This window comes from Pongo pygmaeus, chromosome 16 (assembly GCF_028885625.2).
Source record: "Pongo pygmaeus isolate AG05252 chromosome 16, NHGRI_mPonPyg2-v2.0_pri, whole genome shotgun sequence".
Taxonomy (NCBI): Eukaryota; Metazoa; Chordata; class Mammalia; order Primates; family Hominidae; genus Pongo; species Pongo pygmaeus.
Window position 1 is genome coordinate 83,729,951 of NC_072389.2, and position 20,369 is coordinate 83,750,319.

Sequence of the window (20,369 nt, forward strand, 5' to 3'; positions counted from 1 at the left end):
ACTCAATAAAACTAACTTTTAATAATCCTGAGGTTGGTTTTTGAAACAACAGATACAATGATTTACTCTAAGCATCTGGTTATAATTTTGAATCAGTAATACATACTGTCTCGACGCTTTTTTTTTTATGGAAACAGAGGTTTCACCCAGAAAACCCCAAAACAGTGACTTTTTTTTTTTAAAGACAGGGTGTCACTCTGTCACCCAGACTGCAGTGGAGTGCTGGATCTCAGCTGACTGCAGCCTCGACCTCCCACCTCAGCCTCCCGAGTAGCTGGGACCACAGGCACCACCATACCTGGCCAATTATTGTATTTTTTGTACAGATGGGGTTTTTCCATGTTGCCCAGGGTGGTCTCAAACTTCTAGGCTCAAGCCATTCACCCACTTCAGCCTCCCAAAGTGCTGTGTGTACAGGCACTAGCCACTGTCCGCAACCTGCAGTGACTTTTTAAAACATAAGTTCAAGCATCTCTTCTTAACTCCTTTAATTGGAGGTATCTCTTCTCTCATTCTCCTCATCCTTGGTGTTCCCCCAGAGTTCACTGCTGTCCGGATGTACAACATAGATTTCAAAGTCAAGGCTGGGCTGGGTGCAGTGCCTCACACCTATAATCACAGCACTTTGGGAGTCCAACACAGGCAGATGGCTTGAGTTCAGGCAAGGTAAGGCAGGCTCCCAAGGCAGAGACTGAGGCTGACCCCTGTAGCCCCCCTACTGCAGGGGAGGAACACCGGGATAGGCAAGGGTCTTAACCTAGAAAGCCCCAGCACTTCCTGGGCCCATCAAGACACCATTGAGGCTTGGTGGTGGTGGAACCCAGGAATGGTCTTTGAACCCACCACCTTGAAGGGGACCAAGGATAGTCCTGGCCCAAAGGCTCCCCTACCTGCAGGCAGTGGGGAGGCCCAGTGAGCGGACCCCAGGAGCCCAGACCATGAGCTTACCTGGCCAAAGACAGCAGCCAGCAACAAGACACCAAAGAGGGCGTGTAGAAAGATCATCACATCGGGGTTGACTGTGGCCGGCACCAGGTTCCTCTGTACTTCTGGAACACACAGGCCTCTCCTTCCTATCCCTGAAGTGCCCCTACAACAGCACCCTGAAGACCAGCCTAATATATGCATTTGTCCTGGGTCATCCCCACTGTCGAAGCAACTGCAGTTTCTCACTAGAGAGCCAGTGCAGGGCAGGGTATAGGAGGGGTCCCTGGAAGATGCCCCCAGAATGCCCTGATGCCTAAAATGTTCCCCGTTGGGCCTTCTCAGGGAGGGAGGGTTAAGACAGCCTTGTTCTCTCCAGCCACCTCCATCACCACTGGAGCCCTTCCAGGCATCATAGGAGAGAATTGGCTCACTGGAGCCAGGAACAGCATGGACACAGCCCTGGGACTGAGGATAAGTGGGCTCTGGGAGACCATCACTCTTCTTCAAGCTTTGGTCTCCTGGCCCTCTACAAGCCAGGCTGTTTCGGGCTTTGCATTAGGCCTTGCACAGAGACAGAGTTCAAACACAGCTGGTGGACACAGTGGGCTTTAGGGAGGTGGCACATACCTGGTGGTGGGGTCTGGGTAACAGGGAATGGAGGCCCTGGGGCTAGCAGGGCCTGTCTGGAGGTGGCACAATGGGACCTACAGCACGTAAGGACAGAGGGTCCACCTGGAAGAGTGGACCAGCCAGATGGCCACCAAGCTGGATGGCCACCGCCAGAGCCTGCAGGACAGCAGAGGGGGCTGGGAAAGGACAGAGGATAGCTGAGGGGCAGGGAATGTGGGTTCCTCCATACAGACACAAGTCTTCCCTAAGTGGGTCATCCCCATGGGGGCGAAGGGGCATTCAAGACACACCTCCAGCCCACCTCAAACCATCTCAGGATGCCACCACCAACTCACACAGGCCAGTTGCATTGTCACAGTGACCCCAGAACAGCACAGCCCTGTCCTTCAGATAAATAAACGGAGAGAGTGATGCATATCACAGCCAGGAGCTGGGACTCAGACCCAGGTCCAGCTGCAGTGCTGCCTCAATGGTTCCACCTGCACCTCCTCCGGGACTCAGTTCCTGCTAACAAGTGAACACTTGAGTATGGATGAAATAGGTGCTATTATCTCTTCTGGCTGCTGGGGAAAGTGAAGCAAGGCACAGATGACTTGCCCAAGGCCAACGTATCATGTCTGGTTCAACCCCATCTGTCTCAGGCAGCACATCCCCATGGCAGAGGATTTACTGTTATCCAAACCTCGAAGGTGAAACTCCTTCCAGTGTCCCACCCAGGGCACAGAGCATGCAGCCCCATGTTTGGGGAGGTGACCGGGTGGGGAGGAGACAGTGTGGGAAACAATCCGGCTAGGCCAAGGCTTCACGGAGCCCAGGGTTCCCTAGGGCCAGGAGAGCACTGGAGCCCACCCCGACACCCATTGGAAACCTGGAATCCGCACCTGCAGGAGATCAGGAGAGGGGTTCGGCCTCCGATGCACCTGCAGCAAGGTGAGACAGGCACAGATGGACGCCCTGCTTCCAACCAGCATTAGGAGGGCAGGAAGCAGATCTCCTGCCTGACCTTCCTCTCCTGCCTCGCCCAAGCAGAGAAGAAGGGGCAGCCGCCCATCAGGCCATTGCCCAGATTGAAGCCACTGAAGCCAGGTCCCAACAGGTGTGTGACCCATGACTATCCCAGGCCTGGCCCAAGGCAGTCATGTCTCTGGTGAGGACTTTGCGGACAGGAGATGTAATGTCCCCAATTGGCTCTATAAACCTCTTGAGGATAATCAAGGAAATGGGCAAGACCATCATGCTCAGCCAAGAACCTGACAGGCACAAGGGGGACCAGGGGCAGGTAAAAGTCAGTTTGGGTTCAGGCCTGGCCCATGGAAGGATGGTGGATGAAGGGCCAGCCATGGTGAAGGGGAATGGATGGCCACGGGCTGGGTGGTCAGGACTGTCAGCTCCTGCAGCCCCTGCAGAACATCCGCCCAGGCCTGGCTCTGCACTCAGCCTTCTGCCTGGAGCCACAGGTGCCTGGACACCAGCCTCAAGTAGGGATGGTGGTAGGAAAGGCACCTGTGGCCACATGTAGGCACCTAAGCATGGGACAGAGGGGTATCATGTCCCAAAGAAACCATAGAGGCCAAGAGCTTAAGCATATGTGACACCATCAATAAATCCCCTTGTCCTGGGTCACATCAATTAAGTCAGAGCCTACCCTGACCCTGAAGCTGTAGCTCAGTCTGGTTGAGACTCACAAAGAGATGTTAGTGCTGGGCAGGAGGCCTGGCCCAGCCTGCGATGTCCAGCAAAGCTGTGGACTGGACAAGAATCTCTGATGATTAGTCCAGGACAAGGAGAGCTGTATCTGGGTAGGGAGTGGGGGCAATGCCCAGGGGGCAGGAGACCTGAGGACCTTTAGGTAGGGTGCCAGGTCAGGACGTGCAGAAGAGAAGGTGGCATGGCTGCCCGAGGCCAGGCTATAATCCTAGGGGCCACCCTGTCTACCCTAAACCATGCTGCCACCCAGATGCTATCCTTCAAATGTGAGGCTGGGCTGGGAGAGCCCCCACACCCCTCATCCCTCCCTCTCCAAGCTGGTTCCCATCCCTCACCAGAAGGAAAGTGAACTCTTCTATGGGGCACAGCCTGCCAGGTTCTCTATCACCCGGTGGAAGGGGCAGGGGGGAGGGGGATCTTCAGCTGGGTGAGAAAGAACCCAGGTCCCACTCTGTCCCTACCTGACAGGTGACCTCTGGCAAGATGCTTTCTCTGCCTGGGGCCAAGGAGAGTCACAGGGGAAGGGCCAGGTTAAGAGGGCTCCACCCTGGAGCTCAGAGCTACCCACAGAGAAAACCCCCCATCCTCCCAATTCTGCTCCCAGCTCAGGCTGCTGGGATAACCTCCTCCCCATCAGAGAGGCTGTGGGAGGCAGAGGCTGACCCCTGCTCCTTCAGGCCCCTCAGCAGGTTTGGATCTGCCTTCATCATGATCAGGGAGTGGGTCCCTGGGATCACAAAGGTGAGGGGCAGCTTCTTGGGTTCCAGGTGCTCCAAGGTAGACCCTGCAGGGCACCGAGCTAGAAGGGTGTTAGGGAGGCCAAGTGCAGTGGCTCAGGCCTGTAATCTCAACACTTTGAAAGGCTGAGATGGGTGGATCATGAGGTCAGGTGATCAAGACCATCCTGGCTAACACAGTGAAACCCCATCTCTACTAAAACTACAAAAAATTAGCCGGGCATGGTGGCATGTGCCTGTAGTCCCAGCTACTTGGGAGGCTGAGACAGGAGAATCACTTGAACCCAGGAGGCACAGGTTGAACAGGGTTAGGACCTGAGCTCTGCCTGGTCACGGTGACTCTGAGCCAGGTAATCCTACGTTAGTCTCAGTCTGTCACTGTGTCTCACGGGGGATGTCAGCATTACCTTTGGAGTCAAAGTAGGTAAGCCAGGGTAACCAGAGGTCCCAGCAGGGACCAAGACCAAAGGATGCAGGTGTTGGGCCTGTCCCAGAAGGTCAGGCTGGACGAGTGGCTCCCTGAAGTTGGGGCAGCTGAGGGCCTGCCCTTCAGGTTACAGGCATGTGGTTCCTGGTCTAGACCCTCATATGCCATCCAGAGACCCAACCCTAGGGACAATTCCTCCCAGGCTGGTAGCAGAGTCAATCCTTGTACTCACCCCACCAAAAGCTGTGAAGTGAGGGGTCCTTTGGGTGGGGGAAAGACTCTTCAGAAAAAGGTTCTCAGGGGCAGGGAAGGTTTGAGCTGCGCCTTAGGGCAGCCAGAGAGGTAGGTGACAGGTCCCCTCACAAAGCCTGCCAGAGAATGCAGGAGGAACACAGGTGTAGCGGTGGGAATGTTCTGGAAGACAGCAGGAAGCCTCCCACTCACTGATGGGGCTGAGTGAGGTCAGGTCCACACACCAGGAGAAGGTGGCATCCACACACTGGTACACTTTGTTTCTTGTTGTAGAGACAGGGTCTTGCTCTGTTGCCCAGGCTGGAGTGTGGTGGTGCAATCATAGCTCCCTGCAGCCTTGATCTGGGTTCATGTGATCTTCCCACCTCAGCCTCCTGAGGAGCTGGGACTACAGGTGCATGCCACCATGCCTAATTTTATTTTTTTAGAGACAGGGTCTGGCAATGTTGCCTAGGCTGGTCTCAAGCGATCTTTCCACCTCAGCCTCCCAAAACACTGAGACTACAAGAACAAGCCAGCACTCCTGGTCATGCTGGTGCATTTTGGCTGCCATGGTGCACAGGAGGTATGAGCTGGGGGGCAGAATCTGCTCCTGGACCTCTACCCAGGCCTGCACCCAGACTGACACCTGGGCTGCAGGGAGCAGGTGTGGAGAGAATGCAGCAAGCAGAGGGGGCTAGCCAGTGATGGACACCCAGGCTGGGACTAGGAGAGATAGGGCTACAACCCTCGGCCTAGTGGCCCTACCCAACCCCATGGGGCCAAGATGACTTCCTAGGAAGCCAGGCATGGAGGCCAGCATGCACCTGAACTGAGGACAGAAGACTCTGATGAGAGGGAGGGGGAGGCCTCTCACATAGTTTGGATACTTGTTCCATCCCCATCTCATGTTGAAATGTGATCCCCAATGCTGGAGGTGGGGCCTATAGTGTGAGGTGTTTGGGTCATGGGGGGGGATCCCTCATGAATGGTTTAGTGCCCTCCCCATGGTAATGAGTGAGTTTTCTTATTTTTTGAGGCAGAGTCTCGCTCATAGCCGAGGCTGGAGTGCAGTGGCATGACCTTGGCTCACTGCAACCTCCACCTCCCGGGTTCAAATGACTCAATGAGTGAGTTTTCTATTAGTTCACAGGAGAGCTTGATGCCTCCTCTCTCTTGCTTCTTCTGTCACCATGCGACATGTCTGCTCCCTCTTTGCCTCCCACAATAAGTAAAAGCTTCCTGAAGCTTCACCAGAAGCCTAGCAGATGCTTGTACAGGCTGCATAACTGTGAGGCAAATAAACCTCTTTTATAAATTACCCAGTCTCAGGGCCAGGAGCGGTGGCTCATGCCTGTAATCCCAACATTTTGGGAGGCCGAGGTGGGTGAATCACTTGAGGTCAGGAGTTCAAGACCAGCCTGGCCAACCTGGTGAAACTCTGTCTACTAAAAATACAAAATTTAGGCAGGCATGGTGGTGCATGCCTGTAATCCAAACTACTTGGGAGGCTGAGGCATGAAAATTGCTTGAACTGGGAGGCAGAGGTTGCAATGAGCTGATCACACCATTGTACTCTAGCTTGGGCTGCAAGAGCAAAACTCCATCTCAAAACCCTGTCTCTACTAAAGATACAACAAATTAGCCAGGCAAGGTGGTGCATGGCTATAATTCCAGCTACTCAGGAGGCTGAGGCAGGACAGTAGCCTGAACCCAGGAGGCAGAGGTTGCAGTGTCCTGAGATGGTGCCACTGTACTCCAGCCTGGGTGACAGAGCTAGACTTCATCTCAAAAATAAATAAATAAATAACCCAGTCTCAGGTATTCCTCTAGAGCAATGCAAAGTGGACTAATACAGTGTCTACTGGACCTGACACTCAGGGAAGGGCTGGTCTTTACTGCCATTAACAGTCAGACTATGACAGAGTTGTTCCCCTGCTCTGCCTCAGTTTGTCCTCTCTCAGCTGAGCAGGGCAGGGATAATTGTTTCTCATGTGGGCCACAGGACAAAACAAAGCCCTGAGTCCCACAGGAAGGTAGGTGGGCTATGTCCAAAGGAAGACAGAACTGGGGCAGTATTTTGTGTCCCTGGGGTGGCAGAGGGACATGGAGAAGATGTCTCCTTTGTGGGCAAATGAGAAGTGAAGATAAGCAGAGAGGCGCCACACACCCACCTCACCCCCACCTCCCTACCCCACACCAGGCCCATTCCCACTTAGCCCCCAACTCAGGCTGCACCATTCCCCTTACAGTCAGCGTGACTTCCCAGCCAAGCTGACAGAAGGTGACAGCTTGGATTCATCAGAGACAGCATGTAGTGTAGGTGATGTGGAGGACGGCAGTGGAGAGGGGACACGGGAGCCGTGGTGTCAGGTCTGGGGCTGCCAACATGGTACCTGCCCTGGCCATGGGCAGACCATGCTGGTCCACCCTGCCAGATGTGGCCTCTAGTTCTAAGGTGTCTGAATTGCAGGCCAGGACTGGAGCCAGACGCCTGCTGGGGACAGGGGACACAGTCCACATAGGCATCACCTGTGCTTTGGGCAAAGCCAGCTGGACAAATGAATGAAAGGGGCCCTGCTGGAGGGTAAAACTGGGCCTGGACTACTCAGACCTGCCTCTGTGACAGGACAGTCCCATCCTTCCAGTCAGACTCCTGAGCTGGAATCCCACCCAGCCAGGGAGTGGGGAAGGGGTGGCCTGAGTCTCCCTTGACTCTGTAGCCCCTCCCACCCAAGGGAGCTCCATAAGAAAAGATGCAGAAACACCACGTGCTCCTGCCAGCTGCTGGCTGCTTCCTCACATGGTCTCCAGGACCCTGGATGAATCCAGACGGGGCTGCCAGCAGCTGGGGGCAGGGGGAAAGCTGAGTCCCCAGGGTGGATGCCTAGCAGGAACATGCAGGTGTGGTGAGTGATGGGCCCTCAGGGCTGAGCCCCTTCTGCCCAGGGGACCTTGGTGACACACCGGCTGCTGAGCTCAGCCCAAGGAGTAAGGGCCTGGTGCCAAGTAGCCTCTCTGCTTGCGAAGACAGTCCTGGGATCGTTACCCCTCTGCCCAGGGCTCAAGTATCCAGGCTGGGGAAGGGCCAGCAGTCAGAAAGAAGGAGGCCATGGGTGTGGGTTCCCTAGCAGTCAGGGGCCTTGGTGGATCAAGCCCCTATGAGGGGGATGAGGGGGAAGGGAGACTGAGCTGTATCCCCTACCCTGAGATCTGTGGTACCAAGCTCCAGAGGGGGCCCCGGGGGGAGACCAGCATGACAGGAACCGCTACGATGCCTTTGGGCACCTACTGTGCAGGGCTGGGCCAGCCTGAGGTTGGCAGCAGAGGGGTGGGCCAGGCACCACAAGGAATGAAGCTTCGTTTGGTAGAGTGTGACCCTCTTCATCCTCTCCTGAACCCAGCTGACCCTCATCCTCAGGCCTCTGCAGAACTTTGACCAAGTGGTGGTGGAGGAATTCCGGTGGGTCCAGGGTGGCCCGGGGTGACCCAGGGCTCAGACCAGGGTGCTGGGGTTGAGGACAGGAGGCTGGAAGAGATGACTTCCCCTAGTCCCCCAAGGATGCCCAGCCCCCTGATGTCTGTGATAATCCTCTCAGCAGGCCGGACCCACTGACCGCTAGAGTGGGTGCCACCTTCTTCAGGGTGGCGCCAGCCCAGGCCGTCGTGTGGGACTGTGCACGCCAGGGTCTGCACAACCTGTGGGAGGCAGAGGGCCTCTTGGTAGACACCGTCATCACCTCCTTCCGTCTGCAGGCCCGCCTCCCGCTGTCCCACTGCCGCCTCCCTTGGGCTCGCTGCCTCCACATGCCCTGATCTGAAGCCTGCCTCCCCTCCTCATGGAGCCCTCCAAGGTGCTCCTAGTCCCAGCTCTCTGGTCCCGCAGCAACTTCTGGGCCCAGATTCTGTCTTCTCAGACATCTGGGAGGCAAAGCCCCACCAGGCCATAGCCTTCTTGCTCTGCTCTAGGCACTCCTAGCCCCAGAGCCTCCAGCCTGCTGGATGCCTTTATCTCCAGCTATGCCATGGCTCTCCTCATGCTGGGCCTCCTGCTCATCACAGTTGCCCTTGTCCTGGTGAGTGTCTGGCTGGGCCAGGTCTCCTTCCTGAGTCCCAGGCTGAGCCTTTGATGCCTTGAACCTTTGAGCCAAGCTGAGGGGTGAGCAGGCCCCTTTACACCCTTCATTCCCCAATCCAAGCCCAGCATCTCCTCATCCTCCAGCTGGGGTCGCAGGATTTGGGGCCAGAGGTATGGGCCTGATCCCAGTGTCCCCGCCCTTCTTGTCAAAGTGCTAAACTTGAGCGTGCCTTGGGTGCTGTCTTTCCCAGGAACTCACAGCCAGAGAGGGCCAGGCACCAGCCTAAGGTCACACAGCCATGGGCTTCTTCCTTCCTAGACCCCCAAGGATTGGACTTGCAGGGCTGGGACAGATGTGGGGTGGGAGAAAGCAATGCCTTGTCAACCCACGCAGGGAGCCCACTCCCATCCCCAAGGTGCATAAAGTTGAGGAACACCCCTGCTCCCACATCCATGCTCACTCAGGGCCCTGCTCCAAGTGCTTGGCACTCACATTGGCCTCCCGCCCTCCATGCCACAGGTATTGGTCTCATTTACAGAGGGGGAAATGGTGGCCAAAAGCCTCCCCCAGCACACACAGCTAGACCACACAGAGGACTTAGGTGCAGCTGAGGGGTCCACAGTCTCTGTTGTCCCTTCTGCCACTTGTGCTGTGAGAGACCACGCTTTGGAGAGGTAGGAATGAGAGTGAGCTGGGTGCTCCCACGTGGGGCACAGGGGACTAAGGAAGGGTCAGCCAGGAGGAAAGGGCAAGGTCTGATCCTGTACGTACACATCACAGAGCCCACGGAGTCAGGAGACCCAGGGCCAGGTCCCAGCTCTGCGGCTGCTTGGTATGTGACCATGGTTAAGTCATCTCCCTGGACTCTCCATGCCCTTTGTGTGCTGCATGCACCTTCTAGAATGAGCCCAGACCCTGGCTGGCCTCATACTTACTGCGTAGACTGCAGACCCCAAGTGCTTCTGCAAGGGGCTTTGCTTCTCCTCATAACAGTGGCACAGGCTGGCCGCGTGCTCTGGAGGTAGAACGGAGAAGCTCTGGAGGTAGCAGGTGGGGGCTGGGCTTGGGTTCCTGGCCCAGACAGGGCAGGGTACACCTCAGGGTCACAGGGCCTGGCCCATTCTCTAGCAGACCTTGGCCCACAGGCTGCCCAGCTGCCCAGCTGCCCACTCACAACCCATACCTTTAGGCAGCCCCAGCTGCTGCAGTTCACTGGCCAAGGATTTGCCATCGACACTGTGCTTGGCTGCACCGGAGAGCATGAAACAGCACTGCCACTGTGGCCTTCACATCGCCTGACTCTGAGGGACCCATGGGTGGGACAGGGGGTGTCGCTGTGGCCCCAGCCACCTCCCAGTTGCCCTATTAACTTCAGCTCAAGGCCCCAAGGCCTCCTGAGGGCTACAGGCACTGCTACTGCTCCACCAGGAGCTGGCAGAGGACAGGAAAGTGGGACTGTCAATGTCTTTCTTTCCCTCATGCTCCTCCACTAGGGAAGGCAGGTTAAGGATGCTGCTGGGAGGGGTGGGGAGCCCCTCTGTACCAGGCCGACTCAGGCTGAGTTTGGTGGACTCAGCGGGGTACTCACCAAACTTAACGTCAACTGTGAGCTTCAGGATCTTCTCATACTATGGTGAAAGGAGACCTTCAGGGGGTGCCAGGCCCCTGCTCATCAGCCCCTCACCTACAGCCTGGATCCTGCAATAAGGAGCAGACAGTCTGGAAAGAAGTATGGGAGGTGCCCAAAAGTATGGGAGGTGCCCAGAGAGGTTGTGAGGCTGGGTCACCCGTCTCCCTGGCCTAGAGCAGAGTTTCAGGGCAGTAGGGGTCATAAGGGCATAGGACAATGGAGTGCTGGGTCTTGTACTCACCTCATTTCCCTATCCCAGCAGCTCTTTAGTACCTGGCTGCAGAGCAGCTGCAACTTCACAGAGGACTGGAAGGGAAGTCCTTACATCAGCCAGGCTGGCAAACCTCACCCCTCCTTCCTGGGGACTGACTCAGAGCAGGCCAGCCACTGATCAAGGTCACAAAGCATGGTAGCACAGGCTGAGAGCACTGACGCCCTAACCCCAGAGAAACCTCACCATCATCTACACCCACAATCCCCACCCCCAGCACCCCTCCTCCACCCAGACTAGACCCTGTGCACTCAACCATCTTGGCCAGCGTGCTGATCTCTGCCAGCACACAGTCGGGACAGTCCAGGTCACCACAGAACCAGAACCTCTGCAAGGGAGGGAGGCAGGTAATCAGGCTGGAGGGAAGGCTGAGGTGTGGCCAGGATCCGTGTGTCTCCCACCCTGCTGCCCAGCAAGGACCCCTGGTCCCCATCATAGATGGACACCCTCTGGCCACTTGTTCTCCCCTATCACCAGGCTTTTGAGTAAACTCTCTCCCTGACCCACCCTGCCACCAAACTCTGCTCTTTGGTCTACTCCAGGTATTCATCTCCTCAGCAAACATCAATTGAGCGCCTTTCTCTGTGCTAGCTCCCACTCTAAGCGCTGGGGGTACAGCAGGGGATAAAACAAAGTCCTGTACCTCACACAGATGAGTGACCTCTCTCCCCTCTTCCCCATACCCACACAAGTCCAGCCACTCCGGCTTCCCTGCTGCTGCTTGGACACCAGCCTTGCTCCCGCCTCCATGCCTGCTGCATTCTCTACGTGGCTTGCTATCCTTTATTTCATTCCACTCTGTGCTCAAGTGACACCTCATCACACCAGCCCCTCTTTTTTTTTAAAGATGGAGTCTCACTCTGTTGCCCAAGCTGGAGTGCAATGGCACAATCTTGGCTCACTGCAACCTCCACCTCCCAGCTTCAAGCAATTCTCCTGCCTCAGCCTCCCAAGTAGCTGAGACTATAGGCACGTGCCACCACACCCGGCTTTTTTGTATTTTTAGTAGAGACAGGGTTTCACCACGTTGGCCACGCTGGTCTCGAACTCCTGACCTCAGGTCATTGGCACACTTCTGCCTTTCAAAGTGCTGGGATAACAGGCATGAGCCACTGCACCCAGCCAGGCCCGCCCTTCTTGATCACACTTCCTAAGATAGCCCCTCACACAAGGAAATTTTGGGGGCCAGTGGATATGTTCATTATCTTGATTGTGGTGATGCAACAGCCACGAAGATTTGGTCTTTACTTGTCCAGGCTCATCTTTCCCTAACCTCCAGATGATACTCTCCCAGCTATGGGAAATGCATTCATTCCTGGGGAGCCATGCTCTCTCTCACCTGAAGTCTCTGCACATGCTGTTCCCTGTCTGAAGACACACGCCTCCCACCCTTGCCTCCCAACCCCTGGTACACAAACTACTTCAGCCAGCCAGCTCCTGCCATCCGCCTTTAAGGTTGAAGGCATCTTCAGGGAGCCCCCTCAGCACTACACACAAGGCGCAGTTAGGTCTCTGCCCCTGGAGCCTTAACTATGACTCCAATTCAAGCCTCCGATTTCCCCTTCCCTTGGCAGCTCAAGTCCTCCCAGTGCCTAGTACACTTCACGGTATAGACTAGGCGCTTAGAACGTGCGGATGGATGGATGGATAAGCCTCAACCCCAAAACTACTACTTTCTGGCTCTGGAAAGAGCGGAGGGGCTTCCTAAGAGTGTGGAAGAGTGATCCTGATTCTAAGCGCGTTCTTGTTTAAGTCCCACAGCAGGGCTGGGGAAGGGGGTGTCCTTGGGAGGTCGTCTTGGGGCTGGGGAAGACCGGAAAGGACTCCCAGCTCCAGACAAGCGCTAGTTCCTGCCCCGGGAGGCGGGGGCCCTTCCTTTCCACAGGGAAGCAGGGGGACTCTAAGCCGGCCGGCCTGCGCTGTCTTACCCGCCCCCCACCCCTGCCCCTGTCTCGGGAGCGGGAGAGCGGTGGACTTTCTCAGGCCCGCAGCCCTCACGCCCGCACACACTGTTTGCGGAGAGGCCAGGGCAGACAACCTCCACCCGTTTCCGGAGCCACTGGCGCCCCCTCATTCCCGCTCCAGCAGCCCACGCCTCGCTTCACTCCTGGTGCCTCATCATCGCGCCAGGAAGCCAGGGCCCCGGAATTTCTTTTTCCGGTCCCACCGGGTCAACTGAGTCCACGATCACTTGACCTGGACTAACGGCCTCTGGGAGGGCGGGGCCTGCTCGAGTGAGGCCGGGAGCGGACCGCAGCCCGCTGGAGGCGCCGGGGGCGAAATGCTGGCGTCTCCTCCTCTGTCTCCCGGAATCCTTCCCTGGAAAGAAACAGCGCCCACTGTCAGTTTAACTGAGGACCGAATTAAGGCATTAGGAAAGACAGTGGAAGTTATTTCATTTGTTTAACTTAAGGAGGTAGGATCCCGGAAGCCAGGGAGATTCAGGTCGTTGCCATGTTTTCCACTGTTAAGCGAATAGCATTATACACAGCTGCGGGCTGTGGCAAAAGACATTTTAAAAACTACTGAAATCTACTACACATACAGAAAATTGTACCTATTATAAATATAAAGCTTAAAAAGTTTTCATCAACTGTACACCTCACATAACCAGCACCCAGATAAGGATATAATCAGATAACTTCTTCAAGTGCACGGGGATTTTATTTCATTTTGATGAATCGTCTAGGTCCTAACAAAAATGGCTGTCATAATTAACATGCTCAGGAAAACTCCCTACAGCTTCATCATCAATAGATGCTTAATTTTTGCCAATCTGATGGGGAAAAAAATCGGTTGCTTAGATTTGCAGTGGTAGTCTGCTTACTGGTAGCTTTGAGCTAATGGTAGTCTAGAACAACTAAGTTTCCGACATTGACTTGCAGAGGCAAAAACAAGAAGACAAAGCAACAACAAAAATACATCAGAGAATAAACTAATAACCAAAGAAGAAACTGAAGACAGTCATCCCTTAGTAACCTCAGGATATTGGTTCCAGGACCCCAGAGATAACAAAATTCACCGATGCTCAAGTCCCTGATATAATAATGCATAGTATTGGCATCTAACTATGCACATACTTCCGTATACTTTAAATCATCTCTAGATTACTGTAATACCTAATACAATGTAAGTGCTTTGTAAGTACCTGTTATAAAGTATTTACAACTTTTTGTTTTTTATTGTTTTACTTTTTCCAAATATTTTTGATGCACAGTTGGTTAAATCCAGGGATCCTGAACCCGAGGATACAGAGGACTGACTGTAGTTTGAGATCTCTCCTCAATTCCATGCCTATCCCATGCACCAGGTGCAGCTGGTTTTATTGTTGCAGGCTTTCTAGTTTTCAAAAGACAGAGCTCATGACAAGTAAACTGCTCTATAGAATAGAAAGAAATGGAAAGTGTCCCAATTCATGGTAAAATTGAGCTCATTTCTGAAGAGTTCTTTTACAAATCATAAGCACTAGCCTGTTGAAAACAACAGTATGTTAAGTTACTAGACTATCCTATACCATGTCAAAGAAAAATTTTAAGAACATGAGACCTGTAATCATAGCACTTTGGGAGGCCAAGGCTGGTGGATCTCTTGAGCCCAGGAGTTCTAGACCAGCTTGGGCAACATAGGGAGACCCCGGTCTCTACAAAAAATTAGCTGCTTCTGCTGGTGCACACGTGTCATTGCAGCTACCTAAGAGGCTGAGGTAGGAGGATCTCTTGAGCATGGGAGGTGGAGGCTGCAGTGAGACATGATGTCGCCACTGTACTCCATCCAGCCTGAGCAACAGAAGGAGACCATCTCAGAAAAAAGAAAAAAATGGCTGGGCGCAGTGGCTCACGCCTGTAATTCTAGCACTTTGGGAGGCTGAGGCAGGCAGATCACTTGAGGTCAGCAGTTGGAGACCAGCCTGGCCAACATGGCAAAACCCGTCTCTACTAAAAAAAAAAAAAAAAAAAAAAAAAAAAAATTAGTTGGATGTGGTGGTGGGTGCCTGTAATCCCAGTGACTTGGGAGGCTGAGGCACAAGAATCGCTTGAACCTGGGAGGTGGAGGTTGCAGTGAGCCGAGATTGCACCACTGCATTTCAGTCAGCTTGTGCAGCAGGGTGAGACTCCATCTCAAAAAAAAAAAAAAAAGTAAGAATGGTTCAACTTTTACTTCATCCTATCAATAGGTTAAAGAAGAGTAAAATGGACAGATTTGGAAAACCATTTTTTATTGAAAAAGAGAAAATTAGGAACAGATGAAAACTGTCTTAAAAGTATTTGAAAAAAACAGCAAATTTAACATCAGACAAAATATCTACATTGAGAAATAAAGTTAAAAAGTGGATGGTGTGCCCTTTTAATGTCATACCAGAGCATTGTTTCATAGATACTTGTTTTACTATTAAAGATTGATTATTTAGAGCAGTGGTCCTCACACATTAGAGGGCATCATCATCACCTGCAGGGCTTGTGAAACTGGCTGCTGGGCCCCACACCAGAGTTTCTAACTCAGTAGGACTGAGATGGGGCCTGAGCATCGCATGTCTATGTTCCCAGGTGATGCTGATGCTTCCAATTTGAGACCATGCTTTGAAAAGCACTAGTGTAGGGAAATATACTACAGAATATGTTATGAATATTCTGGAGAATATGTATATATGTTAACTTACAGATTTCTGTTCAGTAGAAAAGATAACTCCCAAAGATGACATTTTTATTTCCCAATATGATTTTTTTTTTTTAAGTCAGAATCTTGCTCTGTCACCCAGGCTGGAGTGCAGTGGCATGATCTCAGCTCACTGCAGCCTCCACCTCCCAGGTTCAAGTGATTCTCCTGCCTCAGCCTCCCAAGTAGCTGGGACTACAAGCACCCAGCACCGCACCTGGCTAATTTTTGTATTTTTAGTAGAGACAGGGTTTCACCATGTTGGCCAGGCTGGTCTTGAACTCCTGACCTCAGGTGATCCACCCACCTCGGCCTCCCAAAGTGCTGGGATTACAGGCGTGAGCCACCACACCCAGCCTCCCTATAGGATATTAACAAGTTTTGTCTCCATCTCAGAATGCATTTTGGAATGCCCTTCCTGGAGCAGTACAGACACTGTCTCTCAAAACACTCCTTTAACTAGCTTCACCGTGTTGCTGACTCCCTTGTAAATTAAAGAAAATATCTTATACATATTCCTTCATTATCTGTATGAAAGTCAAGCTTTTCACATTGTGAAAATTATGCTTCAGGCTGGGTAAAGTGGCCCATGCCTGTAAGCCCAGCACTTCGGGAGGCCGAAGTGACGGTATCACTTGAGGCCAGGAGTTTGACACCAGCCTGGCCAAAATGTCGAACCCCATGTGTACTCAAAAAAAAAAAAAACAAAAAAAAATCAAAATTAGCTGGGTGTGGTGGCACACACCTGCAGTTCCAGCTACTTGGGAGGTGGAGGCACAAGAATTGCTTGAACCCAGGAAGTGGAGGTTACCATGGGATGACATCATGCCCCTGCACTCCAGCCAGAGCCAGAGTGAGACTCTCTCAAAGGAAAAAAAAAAAAGAAAAAAGAAAATTATATTTTGATACAGTATGCTAATATAAAGGATATGATATGGTTTGGCTCTGTGTCCCCATCAGATCTCACCTTGAATTGCAATAATCCCCACAGGTCAAAGGTGGAACCAAGTGGAGATAATTAATCATGAGGGCGGTTTCTCCTGTGCTGTTCTCGTGATAGTGAGTGAGTTCTCACGAGATCTGAAGGTTTTATTACAGGCTTTCCCCTTTGCTCGGCTCTCCTTCTCTCTCCTGCTGCCCTGGGAAGTGGTGTCTTCTGCCATAATTGTAAGTTTCCTGAGGCCTCCCCAGCCATGCAGAACTGTGAGTCAATTTAAATCTCTTTTCTTTATAAATTACCCAGTCTTGGGTATTTCTTCATAGCAGAGTGAGAATGGACTAATACAGTGTACTAATAACAGCCCAGACAGTAGTATACAGGTACTACTATACTTTGATGCTAGAGGTATTCCCATTAAGGTCAGGAGCAGTATGTGCTATCATTACCGTGATGTAACATTGTTCCAGAGGTTTTCAGGTCAGCAATTCTCAACTGGAGGTGATTTTGCCTCCGTGGGGATATTTGACAATATCTGAAATCATTTTGGCTGTCACACTGAAGAGTGCTACTGGCATGTAGCAGGTGGAGGCTGGGGATGCTGCTAAACATCCTGTAAGGCACAAACAGCTCCATAACAAAGAATTATCCAGCCCAAAATGTCAATAGTGCTGCTATTGAGAAACCCTAGTCTAGACAAATAAAACATGGGAAATCCATTGACATAAATGTGGGTAAATAATAAAGTAGTATTTGCCAATGGCAGTCTAGCTAGGAGGTCCAAAAGAAGCACCTGAAGAACAGTTAGATTTTGCAGGGGCTGCATGGTGGCTCATGCCTGTAACCTCAGTACATTGTGAGGTCGCATTGGGAGGATCTCTTGAGGCCAGGAGATCAAGACCAGCCTGGGCAACATAGTGAGACTGCATCTCTACCAAAAATTAAAAAATTAACCAGATGTGGTGGTGTGCTCTGAGAGTCCCAGCTGCTAAGGTGGGAGTATCGCTTGAGCCTGGGAGCTGGAGGTTACAGTGAGCTGTGATCATGCCAGTGTACTAAAAGAAAATTTTTTTGAGACAGGGTTTTTCTCTGTTGCGTATGGGGTCTTGCTGTGTTGCCCAGTCTGGTCTCAAACTCCTGGCCTCAAGTAGTCTTCCTCCCTCAGCCCCTGAAAATGTTGAGATTATAGGTGTGAGCCACTCCCCCAGCCTTAAAATAATAAATTACAAGGTGTTATGTGGCCCATTGAAAGATGTTGGAAAACAGTTGTGCATGTGACCCAGCTGTAACCAGTTATAAAAGTGTCAGAATCATTAAGAAATTTACTGTCTGGCTTTCCCAAGTTTAGGTTCCTGCTGAAAGAATGAGATGGACCTTTTCTGCCTCTCCTCCTCACCTCCCTGCCAGAACCAGGACTGTGCATTTTGACAGGCAGGCTCTTACCTCTGGCAGGCCACAGGGGGCATGCAGAGCCTTTCTGCATGTGTTTTTTGGGCACTCGGATAAAGACCCCTGTCCAGGCCTTTGTTTAGGATATTTGGCCCATGGAGGAATGAGGGTGGAATCACCTGGGAGGGGTAGAGGCTTTGACTGGAAGGAGGAGTGACCTGAACTCCAGGCTGTGGGTCTACACTTTGTTCCCATGTAGCACCTCACTAGTGGTGACTGAGGCCTGGCAGTCGGGGACCTTGGTGACCAAGTGTTGGGGGACAGGAGGAGCTAAGGGAGGTGAGGGGCATTTCTCCAGTACTGACCCCTCCCTGTCCCCAAATCAATGCCCTCTATCAGCTCAGACACAGCCCCAGCCAGCAGCAGTGCGGGTCAGGAAGGGCAAATGCAGTCAGCATGGATCTGCTCCATAGTCTCCGCCTGACTTCACCTCGGGTTGAGGAGAGTGAGTCCCCGCAGCACTGATAGGATATGCTGTCAGCTGAGAACATTCAGCTTGATTTAGAAAGATAAGCTGGGACATCTCTTGGGCATGGCGTGTGGAGCAGTGCCATCCCTCTGTGGCAGCAAGCCAAGCAATAAACCAGAATGTGCAAAACACATGTTACCCAGGGGGTGGTCAGTGGGCCAGCAGCATTGGCTCACCTGGGAGTTTGTTAGACATACAGACTGTCAATCTCACCCAGCCCAGCTGAAGCAAATTTGCGTTTAACAAGATTTCCAGGTGATTCCTATGCTCTTTGAAGTTTGAGAAGCACTACCTAGGAGAGGAATAGAGGTTATCAACTTCAAGCCTACTCCAACAGTTGAGCAAAAGAATCACAGCTGACCTCTCCCGCCATCCTCAGAATCATCTGGCTTTCAGCCATCAGAGGCAGCAGGTGATTTGTTTTGAGCTTGCTGCCCCAGCAAAATGCTCCCTTTGTAATACCTAACCCTGTTTTTGACTCTCCCTTAACCACCTAGCCTTGTTTCCACATGAATAGGCTCTCCCTTAGCTGAGAAAGCTGGATGAACTCCATTTGGCTCCTTCATTTACAAGACATCAAGGACTCCTTACCCAACCCCTTCCTCAAGGAGTTAACTTGTGTAAGCTGACTCTGAACATATCAAAGAGTCCAATTAACTGATAAGGTACTGAAGCAAGCAACGTATGAAGTTCCCAGTATCTCACTCAAGAGGTAACACCATAAGGCCCTGAGTTTGTGTCCGGCAGAGCCCCTATACCTATCGCCTTATGATAGATTTAGAGCCCCTGCACCTGGAACTGTTTGTTTTGCTGTAACCATTTGTCTTTTTTTTTTGGCATGCTTTTACTTCTGTAGAATTGCTGTAATTAAGCTCCCCCTCCCCTTTCTAAATCAAAGTATAAAGGAAAATCAAGCCCCTTCCTTGGGGCTGAGAGAATTTCGAGGGTTAAGGACTCCTAAATTTGTCTCAAAGTGTGGCGTTTCTCTCTAACTCACTCAGGTACAACACCTTAATGATCACAAACGAACACATGCATTCATCTTGGTCAAATAAATACGGTATGTATACATGCATACACATACATACAGATACATATACACATCCACACAGTTAGAAACATTTTTCTTTTTTTTGAGATTGAGTCTCGCTCTGTCACCAAGCTGGAGTGCAGTGGCATGATCTCGGCTCACTGCAACCTCCACCTCCTGGGCTCAAGTGATCCTTCTGCCTCAGCCTCCTGAGTAGCTGGGACTATAGGCATGTGCCATCATGCCCAGCTAATTTTTTGTATTTTTAGTAGAGACGGAGTTTTACCATGTTGATCAGGATGGTCTCGATCTCCTGACCTCATGGTCTGCCCACCTCAGCCTCCCAAAGTGCTGGGATTACAGGCGTGAGCCACTGCACCCAGCCTGAGACATTTCTTAAGTAATACAAATCTATATATGTATTTAAAAATATCTATGAACATTAGCAAATATCTCTTAGGGAAACTGATAATTTCAGCAAATTCAGTAAACCCTTCTGAAAATAAGTTATTAACTTATCTGTATAGTATCATCAAAAGTGTATATACTAGTGTCTAACTTATGAATAGCACATTCTTGCAAAAATTCCCTGCTTGGAAGTATTAATATCCACTGATCTCTCCTCCGACATCCCTGCCCCAAAAAACCCACTTCTCAGGAGCAACCACTTGCATCCATTGTCCACTGGTGCTGTAACAATAATCACAAACTTAGAGGCTTAAAAAAATACACATGACAAATTATCTAGCCCTAGAGGTCAGAAATCTGAAATGAATCTCACTGGATGAAAATCAAGGTGCTCGCAGGGATGAGTTCCTTTCTGGAGGCTGTCAGGGAGAATCTGTTTCCTTGCCTTTTCTAGCCTCTAAGGCTGCCTGCATTCCTTGGCTTGTGGCTTCTTTCCATCTGCAAACCTGGCAATGGCGGTAGAGTCTTTCTCCTACTGTATCATTCTGAAATGACTCTTCTGCTGCCCTCTTTCACTTATAAAGACCCTTGGCATTACATTGGACCCACCTGAATAATCTAGGCTAAGCTTCCCATCCCAAGATCTTAATTTAACCATATCCACAAAGTTCCTTTTGTCATCTAAGGTAACATATTTAAAAGTTCTAGAGATTAAGATGTGGACATATTTGAGGGGCCATTATTCTGCTTACCAAACCAGCATTACGTGTTTGGTGCATACCTA

General features: G+C 51.8%; 1 pseudogene; it reads right to left on the reverse strand.

Annotated features, from left to right (window-relative positions):
* Positions 1–303: 303 nt before the first annotated feature.
* Positions 304–17,695, reverse strand: LOC129013874 (uncharacterized; annotated as a pseudogene).
* Positions 17,696–20,369: the final 2,674 nt, after the last annotated feature.